Source organism: Giraffa tippelskirchi, chromosome 1, assembly GCF_054371585.1.
Source record: "Giraffa tippelskirchi isolate mGirTip1 chromosome 1, T2T-mGirTip1v1.2.pri, whole genome shotgun sequence".
In the NCBI taxonomy this organism is placed as follows: domain Eukaryota; kingdom Metazoa; phylum Chordata; class Mammalia; order Artiodactyla; family Giraffidae; genus Giraffa; species Giraffa tippelskirchi.
Window position 1 is genome coordinate 165,958,906 of NC_137275.1, and position 26,122 is coordinate 165,985,027.

General features: G+C 37.0%; 1 protein-coding gene and 1 long non-coding RNA gene across 5 annotated transcripts in view; one reads left to right on the forward strand and one right to left on the reverse strand.

The window, feature by feature from the left end:
- The window catches only part of TRPM3 (transient receptor potential cation channel subfamily M member 3), an 885,588-nt gene that overhangs the window by 670,975 nt on the left and 188,491 nt on the right, over window positions 1–26,122 (reverse strand). The gene's annotated exons all lie outside the window — the stretch shown is intronic.
- Window positions 4,202–14,806, forward strand: LOC145511585 (uncharacterized). Its single transcript, XR_014057976.1, has 5 exons — window positions 4,202–4,407; window positions 5,257–5,346; window positions 10,332–10,543; window positions 11,505–11,557; window positions 14,619–14,806. It is a non-coding gene; the product is annotated as an uncharacterized LOC145511585 (long non-coding RNA).

Genomic DNA, 26,122 nt, shown 5'->3' on the forward strand with positions numbered 1-26,122 from the left:
TAATACTTCAGTGGGAAATTTGACACTTTATAGTGTGGTACTTGAAATTTTCTATACAGTAATGGATAACATAATGACAGGAACTTCCTGAATCAGTTATTGTTCACAATGAGAATGAACTTTAAAATATTTTTGACTATGTCATAGAAAACTGGTTGGTCTTAATGCTTTTCAACAGATCTTCATTGCCCTTTGAAAAAATCAATATAAAAGAACAAAAAGAGTTGATATATGTCAAACATATTAAATTTTCATCAGTTCCCCAATATAGCTTAACTTTTTATTTTTTCTTAACTGCTCTAAAATTATGCTGATCCATTCTTTGACAAGAATTGTTTCCTTATTCCAAAAGCCTTCCTTTCTCAGATCCACAATTGACCAATGGAATAAGGCATCTTATATCACCAGGCATAAGCAAGGAGGGCAGTTTACAAAACAGGAAAGGACTAGAATTATTTCAGTTTTGCTCTTTCATCTCTATCCCTGAAATGGAAGAGGAACGAGCTCCTGAAAAGAGAATTTTGGTGTTTCTCCCACCCCCTCCCCCTCAAAAAACAGGGTAGATAGAATATTTTTAAGCTAATTATTTTTATCTGACATGCTTGTCCAACCAATAATTGGTACTGATCTTAGCTGGAACTAACCAATGAAAAATAGCACAAAATGATATTGCTAGGGTAAGGACACAGGTGAAAACAGAGGTCAAACTACCGTTGCAGTTTTACATTTTCATTGTAAATAAAACATTCACAAAAATAACAATAATTTAGGTATTAAAAAGCTTTGGAAACATTTCAGTGAAATGCTAGATCTTAACTTCCATCCTTTACCCAAAACCTGGAATAAAAATCAATAGAGGGAATTCTCTTGTGGTCCAGTGGTTAGGACTTGGTGCTGCCACTGCTGGGGCCCCAGGTTTGATCCCTAGTTGGGGAAGATCCCAGAAGCCACATAGCATGGCCAGAAATAAATAAGAAAACAAAAATAAATAGAAAACATTCCTGCAGTGGAAGATACACAAACATTTGGTGGTGGGGGTGTATGAGTTAAGAACAAACACTTCAGATTACTGTGTGAAGCTCTAATTTGGTTAGCATTAATTAACACTGACTGTGAGGTCAGTTTCCAAGAAAGAACCAAGAATTTACTTGGATCATTGAAGTAAATCAAATTAAAGCACCCTATAATTAACATGAAAAAAATTAAATTATCTCATAAGAAACATTTACTAACATAGAATAGATCTCATGTTCAAAATAACATCTCAATATTTTTATAATATCTGCTAAACTAAGCACTATAATTCTTCTTTTATTAATTGACATGGCCAGGAAAATATAAACATAGATGCAAACCTCAATGATTTAAAAGTTATTATGAAGTTTTATATCTTAGAACTTATATCTTAGAAATTCAAGTAAACCTTATATATTTCCAGTTGTGAAAATCTCAAGACTTTTAGTAGCAGTCCCTGAAACTATTTTCTTATAAAGAACTTAAGTGAATACATCTTAGCACATCCAGACATAATGCAAATCATGAAACTTCAACCCTTTTAATTATTCATATACTCTAGCCAGAAATTGAATTCTAACTGATGTTAGAGTAGGAAACAGGAATTAGCAAATTGATGCCTCATTTCTGTTCTGCATAATGACTGCTAAAACTAACTGCTTGCTTTTTAAGGAACAAGCTTGTAATTTCTCTATAAATATTACGAAGTAATTGTTCATATTTTCATAAGCATAATTTATTCCTTAAGTTTAACCTCACTTCTAAGAAAGTCAGTTCCAAAAGAAATTTTTTGAGTTAAAATATCTAACCAAAGTAAGGGGATTTAAATTAGAGAAATAGAGACAGAGTTAGGGTCAGACAGAGAGAGGTACTGGGATCTGGGGAGGGTGGCGAAGGAAGAGAGTGTTTCTTTCTCTAACGTGAATGTACAATCGACTGGAGCAAAAAAAACATATTTCCAAAATAATCTTAAGGAAAACAATACCTGGTAATGGAGCCCATCTTATGTGCTCCCTTATATCTGTCAAATATGTACTGTTGGTGAACAAAGAATAGTAGTTGCCTGGAAGAAGTCCAGGGAAAGGCAAAGAACACTTGTTGATAGACAGGAAGGGGAACTGCCCATGGTGGGAGGCAAACTACTGCCTATAGGCAAGATCCAGCTCACTGGCTGCTTCTGTATGGTACATGAGATAGGAACAGTTTTTATATTCTAAAATGGCAAAAAAGAATCAATGGATAAAGAAGATGTGGTACATAGATAACAATGGAGTATTACTCAGCCATAAAGGAGCGAATTTGGTCAGTTCTAGTGAGGTGGATGAACCTAGAGCCTGTTATACAGAATGAAGTAAGTTAGAAGGAAGCAAGAACTCACAAAAACAGTATATTAGTGTATACATATGGAATCCAGAAAAATGGTATTGATGAATGTATTTGCAAAGAAGAAATCAAGGTGCAGATATGGAGAATGGACTTGTAGACACAGTGGGGGAAGGAAAGAGTGGGACAAACAGAGAAAGTAGCATTGACATATATACACTACCATGTGTAAAACAGATAGCTAGTGAGCAGTTTGGTACAGAACAGGAAGCCCTGTCTGGTACTCTGTGATGACCTGGAGGGGTGGCATGAGGGTAGGGGATGGAGGACTCAAGAGAGAGGTAATATATGCATAATTATGGCTGATTTGCATTGTTATATGAGAATACAATACAGAAACCAATACAACATTGTAATGCGATTTTCCTCCAATTAAAAAATTAAAAAAAAAATCAATGACATATGAACATTGCATGAAATTTAAATGTTTGTGTCCATCTATAAAGTTTTATAGAAACACATTCATGTATTAATTGACATTTTGTCTCTGGCTGTTTTTGTACTTTAGTGGCAGAGTTTAATAGTTAAACTCGTGTGGTACACATATTCTAAAATATTCCCTAGCTGGCCCTTTACAGAAAAAGTTTGCCAACCTCTAAACTAGACCTCTGCTTTAATTCTTTCCTTGGTTGATTATGTTTAACCTCAGAATAAATAACTTCTAATGATACTTTATAGTGATGTCATGAAACACAAGACTATTTATAGCTATAGAGTGGGTTGATCTCTTGTCTTTTTTACTTTATCCTTTTGAAAAAGGAATATGACACAGATGGAAAACAGTAGTTCTTGAAGCAATCAAGAGGTGGGAGTGCATTCAAGAGATATTGCAAAGATTCTCAACTTTTAAATTCTGATCAAAAGGCCAACACATGATCCCTATGTTCCATTAGGTCTATAACTACTACTAACATTGATACAAAGAAATGATCTCATCCATTGACTTTTTAAAGTCATGAATACCTAACTTTTTCTGATACCACAAACACACAATGAACCTGTTTGCCAAAGCAGAGCCTGGTGGAAATTTAAATTCGTTTGAAAACTTAAGCCATATTAAAAATGAGGCAGCAGGCTCCAAATGGAGTCACTTGTGCTAAACCTCATGTCACAAACCAAAACTTAATACCTAATTGCAGTCTCACCCTCCTCCCCTGCCAGTAATATAACCTTTAACCCATCAACTGGGAATTACCTAGTCAGCACTGGTAAGGATAATCTGTTCCCCTTTAGAGGGTGACATTCCCTGAAAAAAATGCATTCCTTGCTAATAATTTCCCTTTTTCACCCCTTCTTTTTTTACACCTCAGCCTCTTCATGACCTTCATACTCCTATCATTGTTTATTTTACTTTGTAGCAGGCTTTATTGATATATACCTGTCTACTGTTGTCAAAAAAAAATTCCACGAATCACAAAACAACACACACAAAAAATCAAACTCTCAAGACTGTAAGCTCTAGGAGGATAGGAAAAATGACTTATTCATGTTTTACACAGATGCCTGACAAAAAGTTGTGGTTCATAAAGTTTCTGTTTATTGACTAATATCCCTGAACATGGCTGATACTTTTACTAGAAAACAATACTTACTTTTTAAATCTTACTTCTTAATGTATCTTAATAAGACAGTGAATTTGGCTTGTACATGGAGGAGATAATGAAAAGCACTCATTTTTAAAACGCATGCAGAAGACAAAGATAATTGTCTCCATGGCATCTCTTTGTATAATCACAATAGGCTTTATCTGTAGCCTCCTCTGTGAAAGCCTGCAAAGTTAAGTCAGACTGGGGGCTCTGCTTTGCAAATCACTTTTGCTCAGGATCACAAGTGTTAGGATCCGTGGAATTACAGAACTTTTTAACTCCTCTCATTTTTCAGCTTAAGAGATTCCTTCCAGAAGCAATCAGAGTTATTTTTTTTTCTTTTTCCTCTGAACTTAACTAAATGCATTATTGGACCACTATCAATGAATGAACCAAATTTTCTTGACATCCTTGGGAATTCAAGGCAAGATCACTATTAAGAAATTGGCAAATTTAGGAGGCAGGTTTACTTAAGTGTAAAATAAAATTGAAGGGACTCTCTAGAGTACTCAGTTCCACTTTGGGAAGGAACTGAAGGTTTTCTTTGTTGGTGGTTTTAATTGCAAAGGCATTTGCTCATGTACTTTTTAATAGAGTTTTCCACGGCTTTTAAAAAAAATTTTAATGTCAGGATGAACAGGCATTTCAATGCAAAACAGAGGTCGTTAATACCGCTAAGTAGCAGGGACACTTCAAAGTTACTTACAACATATGGCAATGTCTACCCCTTGTGGGCTCACAGGGTGGGAGGGTAGAGGCACATGTTATAGCTATAGACGGATCAGAAGCTAAAGTGGAGCCACCAGTCAGCTGCAAAAAAGGGTCCAGTCTGTCTACTGTGAAAGTTAATCATTTGATGGCTTCAGTGAGAACCTATACCTCCTTGCTGCAATTAAAGTATAAAATTACTAACAGAATTTTGCTTTCAGCTAAGGGGATCTATAAAAATTCTTGGTTGTTTAGTAACAGATGTGATTTTATTAGAAGATAATTACTACAATTAACTTATAATACTAATCATTTTTCTACTAATTTGTGCACATCTTAGAATGGGTTGATCTCATAGATAACCTGTCAAGCAGATTAAAATGGATTTAGAGATTATTATGTTCATTTGTCTCTCATATTTGCTTATGAGAGTTCTTGGTGAGTTATGGTAAAGGAATCAAAGATTATAAATCATTTTCACACTGTAATTGCCTAAAAAGGCTAATCCAGTTATCATATACTTTAATCTACATACAATAATAACTATACTTCTTTTCTTTGGCAGAAGGCTGGGAATTTTACTTTGGACCTTTGTGTTCACATCCCAGTACATAGGCCCATGAAGACTTTAAGACACATGTATGGAGACAGAAAGGTAACTAATGCTTCAATTATTCTACAGGGATGAATGGAAAGTGAATAACTAAGCAAAGAATGTGTTTGCATGGAACCCAGTACGGTGGTGGTGGTGGCGTTTAGTAACTAAGTTGTGTCTGATTCTTGTGACCCCCAGGGACTGTAGTCCTCCAAGCTCCTCTGTCCATAGGATTTTCCAGACAAGAATACTGGAGTGGGTTGCCATTTCCTTCTCTAGGAGATCTTCCTGACCCAGGGATCAAATCTGTGTCTCCTGCATTGCAGGTGGATTCTTTACTGACTGAACCACCAGGGAAGCCCAAAAAGAATGCGTTTGTATTGAACCCAGCATACTTGGCAAATTTAGATTTAGTTAGATCTTCTTTCCTGAAAATTCTTCTAAAGAAATGATGAATCTCTTATCTTTATAGGAGTTCAATACTTTTTTGTAGCATGGAACTGAACATCAGGTTTCTAGCCTTATCCCTTGCAAAAGAGCAAATATTTCCACACTGATCCCCAAGAAAATTTACTTCATAAAAATATTTGATGAGAACACCCTCACCATAATTTATGAAATCAACTTTGTGCATGCATACTCACTGGACCTCTCTTAGAACACTGTCACTCCTATGGACTCTTGACAGTGTAACTGAGGTTCCTGGTTATACATTTAGCAAAGACGTGCCATGTAACATCTTGTTACACTTCTGTAGGCACTAAAGAATGTGGGTGTCAAGGGTGGGGAGTGGGAACTAAGGAATATTTCTTGTGTGTCCCTGCAATCAAGTAAAGAGTTAAAGACAGTAGTTTTCCGCCCAGCCACTTTCATCACTTCCCTCTGAAGTCAGAATTTATATCCATGGTATTTTGTACAGTATTATTCTTATAATGTGCACAATAAAAATTTATTAATTTATGCCATTTAATAACACATCAGAGCTTCCTCAGTGGCTCAGTGGTAAGGAATTCACTTGCCAATGCTGAAGACGAGCACTTGATCCCTGGGTCAGGAAGATCCCCTGGAGAAGGAAATGGCAACCCAGTCTAGTGTTCTTGCTTGGGAAATCCATGGACAGAGGATTCTGGTAGGCTACAGTCCATGGGGTTGCAAAAGAGTTGGCCAGGACTTCGCCACTAAAACCAAACCAAACCAACAACAATGAACAACATATCGGGCAAAAGATGAATGGAAAACTTTTGACACCTAAAGGTTTAAAGTAATGGTTTTAAAGTATGGGTTGACCTCTAGCTCTCCTAATTAAATCCAGTGTTCATTTAGCCAGATCATTCTGCTTCCCAAGCCAGACCACTCACTTGGGAACAAAGCCAGTACACTTGGCATCAGGGGCACAATGCTTTAAGCAATGGTGTATCCCGACTACAGTGTCCCCTCCAGGGCTCTTCTGCTAGACTGTACCTGACAGGTGACTAGGAGTCTGGAAGACCTCAGCACCCCGTCTACCACCTGACTTATAACCCTGGAGCAACTAGGACCTGGAAAAGGAGGAATGACTGTTTCCATCCAAATGTTTCCTTTCCAAACCATAAATTATTTCACTTGAATCACAGACTGATGGAATTATTATAAATAAATTTTTCCAATAAGAAGAGGATGGCTTTACTTAACTGATTTTCATCATCTGTTTACAACAAATTTGATTAAAGGCAAAATTAGAGACGAGATACATGATTATTTACATTTCAACTCTGTCAGTCTGGTTTTTGGTCTAATTTTCCTTATCCTCATGATCCCAGTGCATCCAGAGAATTTGGGGAAGTGAAACAGGACATGTGAGAATTTGGGGAAGTGAAACAGGACATGTGAACTGTCTGTTCATTCCTCTTCACTACAAATATATTATACATAGAAACAATAATAATAACAAAGAACACACATAGTACTTCTTACATGTCAGCACTGTACAAATACTGATTCATTTACTCAAACTTGTAACATAATCAACACAACGTATGAGGTAGATATATCTTTACAACCATTTTCAGATAAATAAATTGAAGCATGGGCTTCCCTGGTGGCTCAGCTGGTAAAGAGTCTGCTTGCAATGTGGGAGACCTGGGTTTGATTCCTGGGTTGGAAAGATTCCCCTGGAGAAGGGAAAGGCTACCCAATCCAATATTCTGGCCTGGAGAAAACCATGGACTGTACAGTCCATGGGGTCACAAAGAGTCAGACATGACAGAGTGACTGATTGTGTTACTCACCATCTAGCTTCTGTAACTTACCATCTAGCACCTGTGTCCCTATTTATAATCACTATGTTAATATTGCCAAGGAATATCACCAAGAGTGAATTTTAATTCCCAGCAGAGACATTTCAGTGCTTCATTTGGCTACCTGCTATGACTATTTTCTTTTGGTCCTTTTTATGGACATTTACCCATTCTCCCATTCATTAAGCACACATTTATTGAGCATCTATTCTAAGCACTGTGCTTAGAGCTGGGGTTACACAGATGGATGAGACTAAGGTTACAATCTACTGGGAAAGACAGGCCCATAATTCCAATACATGCTGCATAGTCTGTTCAAGGCAAGGAAAGTTTTACATAATGAGTGATAATATAACCAAGTCTAAAAGAATGTGAAACCTGACTGGTGGTTTCATGACTACATTACAACCACACTCAAAATCTTCCAGGGAGACAAGCTGTATTTTTATTTCTGTGTATTTATTTAGATGAAGCAAGTGAAAAAAGGTTGGTGAGGGAGATTTTTTATTCATGGGTCTGAATTACAATTATTTAAATAAGCTCCTCCCAAAATAGTAACTCACACACAATGACATCAACTTGACACAAAATAGCACACATCAGTGTATTCTCCAATCTCTCAAGTAGTATACCTATTCCTGATGCTTTTTATGGTTCACTGTAGAGGGTTTTGATGATATTCTGTGCTATTTAAATGTATACATTAAGTTTTTAAGGGATAGATTAAGCCAGTCTAGTCATTCTTAAAATATTTATATCATTGACAGGCAGAAGTAGCTGCCATCCGAAAAACCAATAAAATTGTCCTAAATTGAGAAAAAAAAATGTTGTCTACTCTTAACTCAGGATAACTAAAAATTGCTTAGTCTTGTACACTTATTTTCTGTCATGTTTCTTGACATAGTATTTAAGCATCTACTGTAAGATAACACATAAATTTTTCTGGAGTCTCAACAACTGTGTCTTAGATACTGAAATATGTGAGCATTATTGTGGGAGTTAGAAGCCAGGGAATCTTGGGTAAATTTAAGCAACTCGGACAGGCCAACAGAGGAGCAACAGATGTGGGACAATGAACACACATCAGGGGGTCTTAAATTACAGTCCATGAGTGGCCTTCAAGGATCCATAAACTGCCTGATATTGTGTACAAAACTGTGTGTGTGCTCAAAGTTACATTTGTCCAGGATGAATTTTTATCTCAGTCTCAGCATGGTTTGTATTCCCTTTCACCACTCACCCCTCAAGAAGGTTTAAAACCATCAGGCTAACAGTGTTCACTAGTAAGAAAGAAATTGATATCAGGTCTCTATTGTTTTAGAATTCATTGTTTCTTGTATATATTCATGTCTGGTTCACTGTATAATAAAATGTACACATAAAGTTTTCTGTTTAAAAGTTTCTCCAGTATTACTTTAAAAAAAAAAAAAAAACTGAACTCAAAAGATGAATCACAGTTTAAGAGGAATCAGCAATCCCACTTTTGACATCAGCTACCCTATGCCAAGGCCATGTCTAGATATTAGAAAATCCTGCCCTGAGGATATTAAAAGTATAGACAGTAGAGACAGTAGATATCATTATTTCCTTCTTTGTCCACTGTCCTTAATATTAACATATAATGCTTTTTAATTTTGAGAAAGTCTTCTTCTTTTGGGCGGGGGGGGGGGCGGTGATCAGTTTACCAACTGACCCAAACAGGTAAGTTAAAGAAGAAAATTTGATCCCACACCACATGCTCCCAGCAGCCTTTAATATACTAGCTAACTCAAGGGACAATTGATATTTCCTTAATTTATGCCCCGTTGTGATATTCCAATACAATGTTAGACATTCAGGACCATCACAGGAAGAGGTACAACTCAGCAAAAAAGACTATGAGCTTTGGTCTCAGACAGGCCCCAGTTCTCACCCCAGCTCTGTCTCTCACAACCTATGTTCCTTCGAATAACACATTCCTTAGCCTTTCTCAGCCACTCTCTCCTTATAAAATGGTCTTAATAACATACTTCACAGGTTTTAAAGAGTAAAATAAGGTAATCTGTGTCTGCACACAAAAATATATGACTGCCCTCCAATCAAAAAGCGCTCTCAAGGGAAAGCTAACAAGCTTATTGGCAGCACCCTGTGCCCACCCCACCTCCTTCTGTGCTTCCACATCATTTTGCTTTACATTTATCATGTTCTGTCTTGTATGCAAATTAGTTGCTTTCATAATTCTCTACTGTGGGCCTCAAACACAGGCCTTTATTCCATTCTCTAAAATGGGAGAAGGGCTGATCAAGAGCATTGCACAGGAAGGTGAATGTATGAGTTTTAAGTTAGTAAAATTGACTCCAGAGAGGCAGAGGTTCAAAAACCAACTAAAGTCAGCATCCCTGGGTGAAATATTCACCAGTAGCTTAAGGTCTAGATCAAGCATCCAAAAACTATGGCCCACAGGCAAAATATGGCCTCCCTCTCCCCTACACAGCTCACAAATACAGCTGTACTCATTACATATTGTCTATGACTTCAAGCCCAAAACATTTACTCTCTGGCTGGTTACTGAAAAACTTGGTTGACCTTTGTCCTAGAGAAGGGCAATAGAAATACCGTGTGATTTTTCACTTTAAGTGTTATATAATATAGGTAATATGCAAACATATATAATTTTACATTTTAACAGTCATATTAAAAGGTAAAATAAACTTTAATGTTTTATTTAATCTAACACACTTTAAAGCTTTAAATAATATTAATGAGACATTTTACTTTCTTTTGGACTAGCCACATTTCCAGTGCTCAGTAGCCACACGTGGCTGCCATACCACCCAGTTCCATTCTAAAAGTCCATGTGAGCCACTGGCTTCATGAGGATAGAAGTGGCTGTGTGATCAGGCTTTGGCCAAGTCACTGATTCCAACACAGGGTCTAGGAACCCCATCAGGCAACTGGTAACGCTGGAGACTCTGTGAGATAAATCCGGGAATGAAAATCCGGTAAGACAAAAAGTAAAGTTAGAATATGTCTGAAGGAAAAGGATGAAGGGACACAATAGCCCCAGAAGATGAAACTGCCCAGAGCTGCAGTGAGTGAGTGTGTATACACAGTTGCTTGAAGTTTAATAAAATTAAATACAGTGTGATTTTTGCCTACCACTTCCTTAAAGGATAATTAGTTTTTGAAAGGAAAAAACTATGTTATATTCATCTTCTTACGTGATTATGATACCCACCATAGTGCTTGGCCCTTAGTTTGTGCCCGAAATACATTAGCTGAAGCTGAAACTAAGCAATGTACTGTTGATAACTGGATAGTGAATAAATAATTGTCTGCATGAATGACTTAAAATATAATAATGAATCAGTTTTCAGTGACTGATAACAGTTTCAATCTCCCTAGGATTCTTGGAGTTTAATACAAATCAGAGTCTGAAAGTTAAAGAGTGAAGAATTATCTTCTACCTTAATGGCTGAGTTTTTAATAAAATATAAAGCAGTGTGCATCATCAAAGATAAAACTTACAAAATGCTTCATTACTTATTTTTTGTTGTTTATTAATTTCTTTCTTGAAAATCAATTTGTAGAACTATAAAGCAATTTTTACCTATCATGATGTGACAAAAGTTTAAATAGCTCAGCAACTCTCCACAGTTTAAAGATGCTATATAATAAGTTAATAGGCATAACCTACCAAAAACACTTCAAATGATGCAATGTGTCTGTATCTGTCCTAAAATTTTATACATTTATGTGTCTCTTGGGTGGTGTTTAGAGCACCTGATTTCTAGTATTAAAACCACAACTACGTATGGACTGTAATAAGGTATTTAACTTCTCTGAACATGAGCTTTCTTACCTATAAATGAAGGAGTAAAGTGTTCAATATGCATTGTTTCTTTTGATTGTGAAATCTGATCATTTACTTCTCCTTGCCCTGTCACCTCATCTTTTCCCCAGATTTTCAGACATAAACACAAAGAAGTAACTGGAAAAACTTAGGAATGACAGTGGTACGTAAGCAAATAATTTTATTTAACTTGATAAGAATCAAAAGGAAGGTATTTTACTATTCATTCCTCCTCAGTTGCTGCTCCCAAACCTCCAGATAATCTTTTAGGAGTGAATTAAGTTACCAACTTCAGGTCATAAGAGCAGTCATACAACATACAACTCTACTGATTGTTCAAACTGGAAGAAAATAAGCAGCACTTTGCTAATTCTGCTAAAACAAAGGCAGGTGGCATTCAGTTAGCTGTGATGACTTTTATTTTGAACTCTCCACATATAAGACACCCTAGTCACAAACACTAATTAAAGTCCCCTCAGGACAGAGGTGGGATAATATATCTTACAGCAACTAACTAGAGTGTTCCATAATTGTTCACTCTATGCCAGTGTGTCTCTCCCTACAGCAAGTTTTGTATAAAACTCCTTTTTGCACATTTTGAGCAAAACAAAATCCATATATAAAAGTTGTTAAATATTGAAACAGTTTAATTCTGAGCTATACCAGAAATGTATATAACTCTTCATTTATGAAGACAAAAATGTTAAGACTCTTCATTTTTGACACTTTCTAATTCATGAGCTTGACCTGAAATGTTCTTAGTATACTCAAATATCCTTTGCTTTTGTCTGAATGAAGTGGTGATATGTGAATGTTTCATATGACTTCAACATTTGTCTAGATCTTATCCTTTTGAAATATTTCCATCTTGGGATTGTAAGTAGTATTTATTCAGCCAAGCATATTGCTTGGAATTGAAGCAAGTTTCTGAAACAAAGTGGCAGGGGAGGAGATACGGATAGCAATAGAAGCCCAAATTTTACATTTAGGTGGTCAGAAAGAGGAACTCCATTGTAAATACTTTAGGCACTTTTGATAGGATTTAATTCTTTAAGTTTTGATGCCATTTTCAATATAAATATGAATCCCAAGTAAAAGATTAGAAGACTACCAAAACGTGATTGGCAGATCTTTAATCTTCATATTCCCAGTAGACACAGGTAGGTTATACCTATAAAATTTCTAATGGCTCAGTATAATGAAGGATTAGTAGAAATTCACAGGTTTTTCAAAGTAACACCTTTCCTGCATTTCCATAAAGCATTTCTATGAAGACTAAAAGCAGTAGTAGCATTAAACTATTAAGATAGCCATTTTCTCCTCAGTAAATCTACTTTTACTCCATCTAACATGGATCTTGAACTATGTATGCCAGTATTTCAGGAAAAGAATCTGGCTTCCTTCTCCATATATCATTCCCTAACTAAGGTGAAATGACAACTATCTCTCTGTAGCCAAGCATTACACAATGATTTAAATTAAATTATCAGCTCAACCACAAGAAAAACATTCAAAGTGAAACCCGGTTTGGGTGTCCTTTATTTTGTCCTCAGTTAATTTTGACCGTCTTGTTCCCTTATCTCTTGGGTCTTAGTTCCCAGGGCTTCAGTATCATCTGACTATGTAAGAGAGCCCTTTATCTGGAGTTTAATGAATGTACCATGAATATAAAATTTAGCATGACACATCTTTATTCACCAAGGGTCACTTACTCATAAACTCTACGTATCAGTAGAACTTTAGGCAATGAAATTACGTGAGATTGTCAAGAAAACTTAAGGTAACAGGGATCTTCTTGGTGCAACTCAAATCCCACCATACAAACAATCACCTACTCCTCCCTGTGGAGGGGTACTGGGCTTTCTTTCTCCCTAGCACACCTCAAGAGTATTAAAGTCACTTTTGAAGAGCACTTTTGAAAAACTGCCAACCCTCATTCTAAGAGATATTACTGCTCTCTTTGATACGGCCTTCTACCAACTGTACAGTAGCCATCAAAATACAATATTCAAAATATCTCAAACTAGAATATTCCAAAATACATATGATTGTGTTGGGTCAAGTGTACCTCTCTTCTTGAGATGAACTTCCATACCTCCTTTGCTTGAAGAAGGGAACAAAATGATAGAATTTTTAAAATCTAGTGCTACAAATCCAATGTGGAATTTTTAACATTTCATGTGCTAAAATTTAACTCTATTAATAGATTTTTATTTATAGCATTTCTCGTACCAAAATGGCAGAATAGGCTCACTACCACTACTATTGGTATATTTTTAAAAGTTTCTCACAGATAAACACTTCAAAGTGCAGAGCTCTTACAATTCAAATATCTTCAGGGCACGTCTAAATCACTAAAATATTCAATCATGATTGTAATTTGTGATGGTAATATTTAACTATATCTCAATGTTCCATAGGAAAACATAAAAAACCATGTTGATCCATGCATTTGTCTTTCAAAAAGCATCAAATACTTTGAAGAAAATAAACTTCACTAAAAAGTAGCATAATTTTAAAACAAAACCGCCTTTCTATATCAAAAGTGATGAATCAAAAGAAAGATTACCTTAGTTACAGGAAGTATTTGCATGTTTTCTTTGATACAAACTCAGAATATATTTCAACAGGAAATATAATACACTTATTCATTCTTTTGAATGGTAATATATTATGCATTTCTCAGAGTAAGTTGTTGATGGCCCAGTTCTTTCTTTTTAGTTAAACAGGAATGAGAAAAATATGTTTTCATGCAATTTATCAACTCCAAATCCTTAAATATGCCAGATATAAAAATTATGCACTGAAACTATTATATCACCAAGATTCAGCCTCGTGAATTGGAGTTTAAGACTACTTTGTCTATTTAGATCTTTGTTAAAAGAGGGATTTCATTGTATTTAGAAAATGGAATTAATTAGGGCAGCCTGTGGAATTTATTCACAACATTTGCTACATAAGAATGCATTCACTTGAAAGATTTCATTCTTTTGTCAAAGATTAACTGAAGAGACCTTTATAGCATCTAAATATAGCTCAGAGGAATAGTTTAGTGCATCTTGATATTCATTACATAAATGTAAAGATTTTTCCCTCCACTGGACCTGGATAAGCCTTAGATGTACCAATTTTTACATTTGTTAGGCTGTTTATTGGAAATTTATTTTGTAAATTTGAAAATAATTTTCTACATAGAGACTAAATAATTATTTGGATTCTTTTAGGAAAATGCTAAGTTATGCCATAATCTTCAAAATGACCATCAGGGGAAGAAATTGGCCAGATTACAAACTCCTGGAGAGCAAGAATTATGTCATAGTCATCTTTTTATCCTTGGCATCCTATTTACAAGAGTAAGCAATAAACAAGGATCATCTTGAATGAGCAAAAGAATAAATGCATTATAAATCTAGCCATGATGTTTAGCCCATGGACTACATTATTTTTATCATAGGGCTTTGCCCATTAGTTCAACATCTTTTATCTAACACAGATAAGTCTATATTTACTCTAACACAGATAAGTCTGTATTTACTCTTATACAATAAGTCTATACTTACCATAATATAGATATTAATGGTTTCTAAAAGTGTCAATATAACTTTAAATGCTTGCATTAAGCACACAGAATTAAACAACAAACATATTTTTTAATGCCTGGTACCAAGAAAGAAATTTGAAAAAAACAATTTCTTGTGTTTAATAATATTCTTACAAAAATATTTTCAGTATTTAAAGTAGATTTGGAAAGATAAAGAAAAGAGAGAGAAAGCAAGGGTACAAGAATGAGAGAGGGAGACAAGAATACCAACTTTTTTTTTAGAAAAAAAGAAAAACAAAACAGAAGTCTGAAGTCTACCCATCGTAGGATTAGGTCTGCTACAAGGAATTCATAGAGTGGTATCTAGGTCATGCCAGGAATAAAATTTTAATTGAATGTTTTTGGCTCCTAGAAGGATACCAAATTTTCTGTGTTGAAAATTTCCTACAATGTAGATTTTACTTTATATTATCAGTTGATCACTGAAACTTTTATGAACATCGTGTCCTTGTTAAACTATTTATTTTATTTCCAAAAACATAAAAAGCTTTTAAAATATTCTAGGATACTTGGATTCCAAGAAAAATACAAATAGAGGAAAATACCTCAAAATGATCACTTCTTTGTAAGATTTAAAGTTAACAGCAGAACACATTTCTTCACCTACATGCACAGTCCTTCAAATAGACCTCGAATCTCAGGCAATCACACATTCACCAGTTTCCTTGTTTCATACTTTTAAATTTAAAATCTCCTTCAATAGTAACAATAGCAAAGCTGCCAGAGCTTTTTCTGCTTTTGTCCTCATTGCTCTTTTCACTATAGTTCTGGTGCCCTTTTCTTAACCGTCTCAAGCCAAAATTCAATTGGTTCACATTTTAAAAATAATTATGGTTTGAAATCTGAATTCCTGTAAAAATACTTCACAGAATACACCGAAATTCTATTATGTGATGTGTGAATGCTTCATAAGCTTACTAATTTGATGTTATGAAATTTAAATTCAACTATCAAATAAACCAAATTATAGAAATACATGTTATATATGCAGACTCATTTTCAAATTAAAGGTTTAAGAGAAGGACTTTGTGCAAATTAGTGTTGATTTAAAATATTCTTAAGAGGAAATCCATCTCATGTGACTTTACTCAGGACATTCATTTCATCAGACATCCAGCAACAGCGCTCAGAGTCAGAATGACTCAGAGGTATATTGCTTTTGGAAGGAGACTTTAAGACAAAAACATCTCTCATATTTGCATATGAATCAACTTGGGAAATCACTGCTTCTCAAAGCTTTAAATAGTTTTTTTGTAGCAGACAGATGTGGAAAGCAATATTTCAGACATAAGTTTCCATTGTTCTTCAGCAGCACAAGGTACTGGGCTATGCACAGAGCAGGGCTATGATACAGACTAGAAGCCAAAAAGAAACTGAGGCATCTTCAGCTTAGCTCACTAAATCCTCAGAGGCAGTTTCTTCACTGGCAAGTGATTCACAGGATCCATAGGATGACTTTCAGCTCTAAAAGGCTGACTCTGTGAAATGACCAGTTAGCTGAGGAAATGTTTGATTCCCTGCGGCCAAATATCCTCTATAAGTATATAGTCATGCTCTCAAAAGTCTTGGTCCTTAATGTGTTAAGTAGAGAAAATGACCTATTCATTTAAGATTGACTTTTGTTAAAAGAACAACCTATCAATGAAGAAATTTAGACTTTGATGCAATTCAACTCCTGGGTTTATATCCAGAAAACATGAAAACATTAATTTGAAAAGATATATGCACCCCTATGTTTACAGCAACACTATTTCAAATAGCCAAGATATGGAAGCAACCTAAACGTCCACTGGACAGATAAAATTGAATGGATAAAGAAGATGTGGCACGCGCATGCAGGCGCGCGCGCACACACACACACACACACACACACACACACACACACACAGGAGTATTACTCAGCCATGAAAAAGAATGAAATTCTGTCACTGCAGCAATTTATTATGCTTTGTGAAATAAGTCAAATGGAGAAAGATAAACACTGTATGATCTTATTTACATATCTAAAAAAATACAATGGAATCTAAAAAAATACAAATGAATATATGTAGCAAAAGAGAAATACATTCACAGGTATAGAAAATAAACAAGTGGTTACTGGTGGGGAGAGGTAAACAGGGCAGGGGCAAGACAGGGGTATGGGATTAAGAGATATAAACTACTATGTATAAAGTAGGTAAGCACAAGGATATATTGTACAGCACAGGGAATTAAGCCATTATCTTATAATAAATTTTAATAGAGTATAAACTGTAAAAATGTGGAATCACTCTACTGTGATTCTGAAACTAATATTGTAAATCAACTATATTTCAATAAAAACAGAATTCAATTTAAACTGGCTATCTAAAAATTTAATTATATAGTTTTCAATTCAGAACCTGACAAAGAAAGATACTTCTATATTGTTCACTGCTATTATTACTGATACTAATATTGATATTACTTCTATAATCACTATTAGTTGTACTTCTATGACCATTACTATCATTACCACAGCCACCCCTTGCCTGGGCCTTCTGTAATAACCTCCTCACTAATTTTACTAGCTCTCCTCTTGTACTTTTATTATTTATCATTGCTTTCATCACTTTTATCATTCCATTTTCCATATTGCAATCAGACTGAGCTTTCAAAAGTGTGACTGAGACTATATCACACCTCTGCTTAAACTCCTCCAGTGATTGCTCATTTGCTCAAAGTAAAATGCAAGCTACTTATCCTGTTAAACATAAATAATCTTGCCCTGTTTACTGATTTCATACCTAAGTAGTATAGCTGGGTTACAGAAGAAGGCACAGATCATAGTACACTGGCCCTCAATGGCCCCAATCCTACTGAACTTACTTATGCCCCAGAGCCTTTGTACCTGCTGTTCCCACCACCTGGAATTCTCATGCCCCAGTCTTCGTGCGGAGCTTTCTGCCAGCTGCTGTCATCTTCATTGTTCAACTGTCACCTCCTGACAGGGTCCTTTCCTGGATGCCCAGTGCTGTCCTATCACTCTCTAGCGTATCATCTCATCTTTTTATTGCTTTTGGCATAGCTTGCAATTTTTCTGGTCAAGGCTTCACTGTCTCTCTAAGTTATAAATGGCATGAAGGGAGGAATTGTCTCTGTTTTCACATAAAATTGTGCTTAATCCATTGTAAGTACTCAAAAATATTTTGAACAAATGGAGGAATAAATTATTACTAATGATAGCTTGTATTTACTGATCATTTACTAAGAACTGATCTGCTGTGATTACATTATCATAATTAACCTACAATGTCAGCTGGTAAAGGAAAGATGTGCTAATTATCTCAGTTTTATAGCCTATTACATATGCCAGGTTTAGGGAGGAAGACAAATAGGGACCTAGACGCTTTGAGTCCAAATATTCAAAATTTATATACAAAGCTAACAAACTGTTACATAAAATATGTTCTCTACTTTGTGAAAGTAATGAAGCGTGGCGGCTGTGACAGTCCATGCAGAAGCATGGCCAGGAGGAGCTACCCAACGGCCGAGGCTGGGGGTGGTGGCTGAGAGGAGTTACCCCGGGTACAAAGAGCGGTAGCTGCGTGGGCACAGGAGGGCCGAGAGGAGTTACTCCACATTCAAGGTCAGGAGGGGCCATCGTGAGTAGATACCCCTTGTCCAAGGTAAGGAGCAATGGCTGCACTTTGCTGGAGCAGCCGTGAAGAGATACCCCACATCCAAGGTAAGAGAAACCCAAGTAAGACAGTAGGTGTTGCGAGAGAGCATCAAAGGGCAGACACACTGAAACTATAATCACAGAACACTAGCTAATCTGATCACATGGACCACAGCCTAGTCTATCTCAATGAAACTAAGCCATGCCGTGTGGGGCCACCCAAGACAGATGGGTCATGGTGGAGAGGTCTGACAGAATGTGGTCCACTGGAGAAGGGCATGGCAAACCACTTCAGTATTCTTGCCTTGAGAACCCTATGAACAGTATGAAAAGGCAAAAAGATAGGACATTGAAAGATGAACTCCCCAGGTCAGTAGGTGCCCAATATGCTACTGGAGATCAGTGGAGAAATAACTCCAGAAAAAAGGATGGGATGGAACCAAAGCAAAAACAATACCCAGCTGTGGATGTGACTGGTGATAGAAGCAAAATCCAATGCTGTAAAGAGCAATATTGCACAGGAACCTGGAATGTTAGGTCCATGAATCAAGGCAAATTGGAAGTGGTCAACCAGGAGATGGCAAGAGTGAACGTCGACATTCTAGGAATCAGCAAACTAAGATGGACTGGAATGGATGAATTTAACTCAGATGGACCATTATATCTACTACTGTGGGCAGGAATCCCTTAGAAGAAATGGAGTAGCCATCACGGTCAACAAAAGAGTCCGAAAGGCAGTACTTGGATGCAATCTCAAAAACGATAGAATGATCTCTGTTCGTTTCCAAGGCAAACCACTCAATATCACAGTAATCCAAGTCTATGCCCCAAGCAGTAATGCTGAAGAAGCTGAAGTTGAACGGTTATATGAAGACCTACAAGACCTTTTAGAACTAACACCCAAAAAAGATGTCCTTTTCATTATAGGGGACTGGAATGCAAAAGTAGGAAGTCAGGAAACACCTGGCATAACAGGCAAATTTGGCCTTGGAGTACAGAGTGAAGCAGGGCAAAGGCTAATAGAGTTTTCCCAAGAGAACTCACTGGTCATAACAAGCACCCTCTTCCAACAACACAAGAGAAGACTCTACTCATGGACATCACCAGATGGTCAACACCAAAATCAGATTGATTATATTCTTTGCAGCCAAAGATGGAGAAGCTCTATACAGTCATCAAAAACAAGACCGGGAGCAGACTGTGGCTCAGATCATGAACTGCTTATTGCCAAATTCAGACTTAAATTGGAGAAAAAAGGGAAAACCACTAGACCATTCAGGTATGACCTAAATCAAATCCTGTATGATTATATACTGGAAGTGACAAATAGATTTAAGGTACTAGATCTGATAGACAGACTGCCTGATGAACTATGGACAGAGGTTCGTGGCATTGTACAGGAGACAGGATCAAGACCATCCCCATGGAAAAGAAATGCAAAAAATCAAAATGGCTGTCTGAGGAGGCCTTACAAATAGCTGGGAAGAGAAGAGAAGCAAAAAGCAAAGGAGAAAAGGAAAGATATTCCCATCTGAATGCAGAGTTCCAAAGAATAGCAAGGAGAGGTAAGAAAGCCTTCCTCAGTGATCAATGCAAAGAAATAGAGGAAAACAACAGAATGGGAAAGACTAGAGATCTCTTCAAGAAAATTAGAGATACCAAGGGAACATTTCATGCAAAGATGGGCTCGATAAAGGACAGAAATGGTATGGACCTAACAGAAGCAGAAAATATTAAGAAGAGATGGCAAGAATACATAGAAGAACTGTACAAAAAAGATCTTCACGACACAGATAATCACGATGGTGTGATCACTCACCTAGAGCCAGACATCCTGGAATGCGAAGTCAAGTGGGCCTTAGAAAGCATCACTACGAACAAAGCTAGTGGAGGTGATGGAATTCCAGTTGAGCTATTTCAAATTCTAAAAGATGCTGCTGTAAAATGCTGCACTCAATATGCCAGCAAATCTGGAAAACTCAGCAGTAGCCACAGGACTGGAAAAGGTCAGTTTTCATTCCAATCCCAAAGAAAGGCAATGCCAAAGAATGCTCAAACTACTGCACAATTGCATTCATCTCACACGCTAGTAAAGTAATGCTCAAAATTCTCCAAGTCGGGCTTCAGCAATACGTGAACCGTGAACTTCCAGATGCTCAAGATGGTTTTAGAAAAGGCAGAGGAACCAGAGATCAAATTGCCAACATCTGCTGGATCATCGAAAAAGCAAGAGAGTTCCAGAAAAACATCTATTTCTGCTTTATTGAGTATGCCAAAGCCTTTGACTGTGTGGATCACAACAAACTGTGGAAAATTCTGAAAGAGATGGGAATACCAGACCATCTGACCTGTCTCTTGAGAAACCTGTATGCAGGTCAGGAAGCAACAGTTACAACTGGACATGGAACAACAGACTAGTTCCAAATAGGAAAAGGAGTACATCAAGGCTGTATATTGTCACCCTGCTTATTTAACTTATATGCAGAGTATGTCATGAGAAACACCGGGCTGGAAGAAACACAAGCTGGAATCAAGATTGCTGGGAGAAATATCAATAATCTCAGATATGCAGATGATACCACCCTTATGGCAGAAAGTGAAGAAGAACTAAAGAGCCTCTTGAGGAAAGTGAAAGAGGAGAGTGAAAATGTTGGCTTAAAGCTCAACGTTCAGAAAACTAAGATCATGGCATTTGGTCCCATCACTTCATGGGAAATAGATGGGGAAACAGTGGAAACAATAGTTGATTTTATTTTTTTGGGCTCCAAAATCACTGCTGATGGTGATTGCACCCATGAAATTAAAAGATGCTTGCTCCTTGGAAGGAAGGTTATGACCAACCTAGAAAGCATATTTAAAAGCAGAGACATTACTTTGTCAACAAAGTTCAATCTAGTAAAGGCTATGGTTTTTCCAGTGGTCACGTATGGATGTGAGAGTTGGACGGTGAAGAAAGCTGAGCACTGAAGAATTGATGCTTTTGAACTGTGGTGTTGGAGAAGACTCTTGAGAGTCCCTTGGACTGCAAGGAGATTCAACCAGTCCATCCTAAAGGAAATCAGTTCTGGGTGTTCATTGGAAGGACTGATGTTGAAGCTGAAACTCCAATACTTTGGCCACCTCATGCAAAGAGTTGACTCATTGGAAAAGACCCTGATGCTGGGAAGGATTGGGGGCAGGAGGAGAAGGGGACGACAGAGGATGAGATGGTTCGATGGCATCACCGACTCAATGGACATGGGTTTGGGTAGACTCCGGGAGTTGGTGATGGACAGGGAGGCCTGGTGTGCTGCGATTCATGGGGTTGCAAAGAGTCAGACACGACTAAGCGACTGAACTGAACTGAACTACTTTTATCTTGGCAATATGTCAACATAAAAATATATAACATCAGGGTTAAATTTTTTTAATTCCTCAAACTCCACACAGGGACACAGAGATATGGGGAAAGATCATTCTGGATCCCCACCTCCCACCCTAGACCACATTCCACTTTTTAAGAGACCTCCTGTGTTCAGTCTGTGGACAGCCCAGCTCCTGTGTCTGAGCTCAGTTCTTGCTCTACCAAATAGCTTTCCCTGCAGGACACTTTGTTCTTGTGGTCTACCCATGGAAAACAGACAAGGAGAGATGCCTGTGCAGGACCTGAAAGTGGGCACAAGGTCATCTGCATAATAGGCCCCAGGAATCAAAAAGCATGTTTTAAAAGTGAAGATGCAGGTGCTAGGTAAACACATACCCCTTGGTTGCATGAGCTCTTCCTCTTGTGAGGAAAGGTTTGGCCAGGGGAAGAGTAGAGCTTTCTAAAGCAAGGACCCCTTTCACCCAAGTCTAAAAATAAGGCTAAAAAGTTTGAGTCTTAAAAAAGTGAGTGGCAGTTTAATTTCTAATCCACCCATTCTGATTTCAATACCCATGCTTTTAACCACTCTGACAACCTTGTCACATCACAGTAAACACAGAAAATGATAATGTTTGTAATGCATATTGGAATAAATCTTTCAAGACACTCCAAGCCCTATCATGATGTCTTGAATGCTAAGAGGAGCAATATTTAGACCCATCAAAGATCCTTTAAGGCAAACTGAACACTAGAAAGTTGAGCACGGTGCTTTACTTTACATTGAAAATGTCATGAAATTATAAAAATCTCATCAAAATGTAAGCCAGACTACTTGAATAACAGGTAAGTAATTTCATTCTAGCAAATGTTGTTGAGTTCTTGCTTTGTATATAACACTCTGCTAAATGCTTGGGGCAGGGGATGGAGAATGGCTACAAGGATAAATAAGATATAGTCATCATCTTCAAAAGATGTGTCATTAGTTGGGGAAAATGCAAATGAACCACTGGATACAATAAAAAGCAGGATGAGTGAAGTGATTTGATAGCACTATAAAAAGTTTAGTTCAGGAGTACAGGAGCATTGGGTTTATTCTCACTGAAGGATCAGAGGAAGGAGTTTATGAAAATCCAATGGATCATGAAAGATAAGTAGGACTTGAATAGTTCAAGTTGGTGGGGAGGACTTTCTGGGTTGCTATAACAACATGAGCATAGGCAGGACAATCGTAATACATCATGGGCAAGTCCAAGGTGTGTAGAATGAAGAATATTCTGGGAGATGGTTTGGAAAGGTAGTTTTGTGTCAGACCAAAGAAGAGCATGAACGAAATGTGAAGACATCTGAATTTTATCTTCAGAGCACAGACAGGCACTGATGAATTTTGTTGAGGCAAGGAGTAACACAATTTTAATTGTTTTGAGAACATAACTGAAGGAATTCATTTAGAAAAAAAATTAGTAGTGCCAACGACGTGCAGGTGAGGTAGGTTTTGAATGGAGCAGTAGTGGTGGAAATACAAAGAATTTGCTAGAAAAATTATGAAGAAATTGAATAAACTGGGATGAGTAATCATTTGATAATGTGTTCCTGGGAGAGGATGACAAAGATTAACAAGTGTACAGTATGGACAACGAGAAGGATAAAGGCTAAAGGCTCAGGAGACACTAATAAATGTTATCAAATACATAGGTTTGGAGTTTATATTGGAAAAGAGGAGGACTCAACTGGCCCAGAGAGGAAAAGAATGGAAAAGAGATTTACAGAAAGGAAGAAGTGATAAGGCTCTCTCATGACTTTAATAAAGAATGACTTGCATTTTCTCAGTGAGTGAGAACCCAAGATCCAACAGTTGAGAAGGAAGGGATTAGACTAAGGCTGGGTTTTTTAAAATTATTTTAAAACTTTTTAAATTATGAGACTTGGATGAGGGTTTGGGAAATGGATTGCTAGGTAATTCGGATCCTCATTTGGTTGTCTAATGTACCATGTACTTGATCCACTGATAGGTGGAGAAGTATTTCAATAAAAGTTCTAACACTAAAATGGTCTTACAAGAATGTTTTATGTTCTTCTCTAGGATTTGTAGATGTTTAAGTCATTTTTTATTTTCAAAGTGTTTATATTTTAGAAACTATTAGAAAAAAGGCATGTCTGTCACGTCTGCAAACAAGACTGATCATATTTTGGATTTGTGAATGGATAAAATCAACGAAAATAAGAGTAGAACAGCGAAAGGAGCATTTTATACAAACTAAATAAAATTACTTAGGGTGCTCCCCCCTTATACTTTTTAGCATATGGTTTTGGAAAATGAGATGCTTCAGCAAGCTGTTCAGTCTTGGCCATAATATAAAATGGATTGAAATTTTGAACTAAAAGGAAAAAAAAGAAAAATAAAAGTAAACTATGGCTTGAACAAAAAGCAGCCAGAACTGAATTGGCCCTATTTAATAGCCATTTATACAAATAGCTGGTTTCACAAAATCCACTGACATTCGCCTACAACATTATCAACCTACTTTAAGGATGTGAAATAATAATGGGATTTATTTTGTCATCTCAAAATTAGCCTCTGTAAATCCACACAGTTCTAATTTATCTACCCTAATATCAGGAAGATTTAGTGGTAAGACACTTTAATTAGTGCTCTCTCTGTACTTGGTAGTTAGTTCCTACCATTTCAGCCTCTTCAGGTTTTATGTGCACCCTGTAATTCTAGTGTACTGCAAAGCAAATATAGATCACCAAAAGGTTACCTCTCAGAATACTTAATAAAGATAAAAAATAGCAAAATAGAAATTCCATTTCAAATGCCAGATTACTGCACAGCTTGATTCAAGAAGATAATTTGACTCCTAAAACCAAAATTATTTCAGCAAGAGACAACAGTGATAGCAGGAAAGAATGAATAATACCTGAGAGGAAGAATCAATAGAAATTGGCAACTCATTGCATGTGGGGGTCAAAGATAAGCCCAAAGTTTCTAGCCCAGCTGACCTGGAGAAGGACTGGGATCACAGGGCTAAGGAGTTGGGAGAAAAAAGAATCAAAAACGTTACTGGAGGAATAGGAGGAAACTATAAGGGAAGAGAGGTATTCCATGCTTGTAAATGAAAGGGAAGGAGTAGAGATTCAATGACAAAAGGAAGATCAGCTGATGGAGTTCCTATGACCTGACCTTTATTTTCTCAGGGATACAAGGTAATCAGATGTGTGTGAAGGAATAGTTGCTGGGGTTAGTGGAATACAGGATAGATTCTCCCCTCCCCTAATGGTCTAGAATTACTATTAGGGCCTCCCTGGTGGCTCAGTGGTAATTAAAGAACCTGCCTGCCAATGCAGGAGACATAGGTTCGATCCCTGGGTTGGGAAGGTCCCCTGGAGAAGGAAATGGCAACCCACTCTAGTATTCTTGCCTGGGAAATCCCACGGACATAGAAGCCTGGCTGGCTACAGTTCATGGGGTCACAAAGAGTTGGACACAACTTTTGCAACTGAACAACAGAATTTCCATTCCTGGCAGAAATATGAGATCCCACATTTATGAGCGAGGGTTTAAAATAAGAAGGCCCAAAACCCCATGTCTTTATCATATAACAAATACTTTACAGCTAGAGTGAAGATTTTAAACTGGATGTAATAGTGAAATATTTGAAAGAACAAATAGATCAGCCTTTTTCCAGCTGACAGCACAATCTCAAAGGCTAATGGATCATCATCCCCAGAGGGTCTGTGAGCCAAGGACATTAAAACTACTGAGATTTTAAGCAGACTCTCCCTCTTATCTGATTAATGAATTTTTTCCAAGCTCTCCCACACTTCCACCAATGTAGGGCACCAGAAATTATTGGTTGTCTACCCTCAGCCCATCCAAGCTTCTTCTATGTTTTCATTGGAAAATTCTCCCCTCTACTACGTGACTCAGTGGTAAACTAAACAGTCTGAGTCATCATGGAAATCAAACTGCTTTGCCATGGACTGGTTTAGAAAGGAGTATATATACAATCGATTCTGGCCAATGAGACCTGAGGGAGTTGACCTCAGGGCCTCTGGTTATGGTTAAGCATTATTTTTTTTTCTCTGGATGTCCTGGTATTTGAATGAGACTTTTAGAAATATTGGAGAAGGAAATGGCAACCCA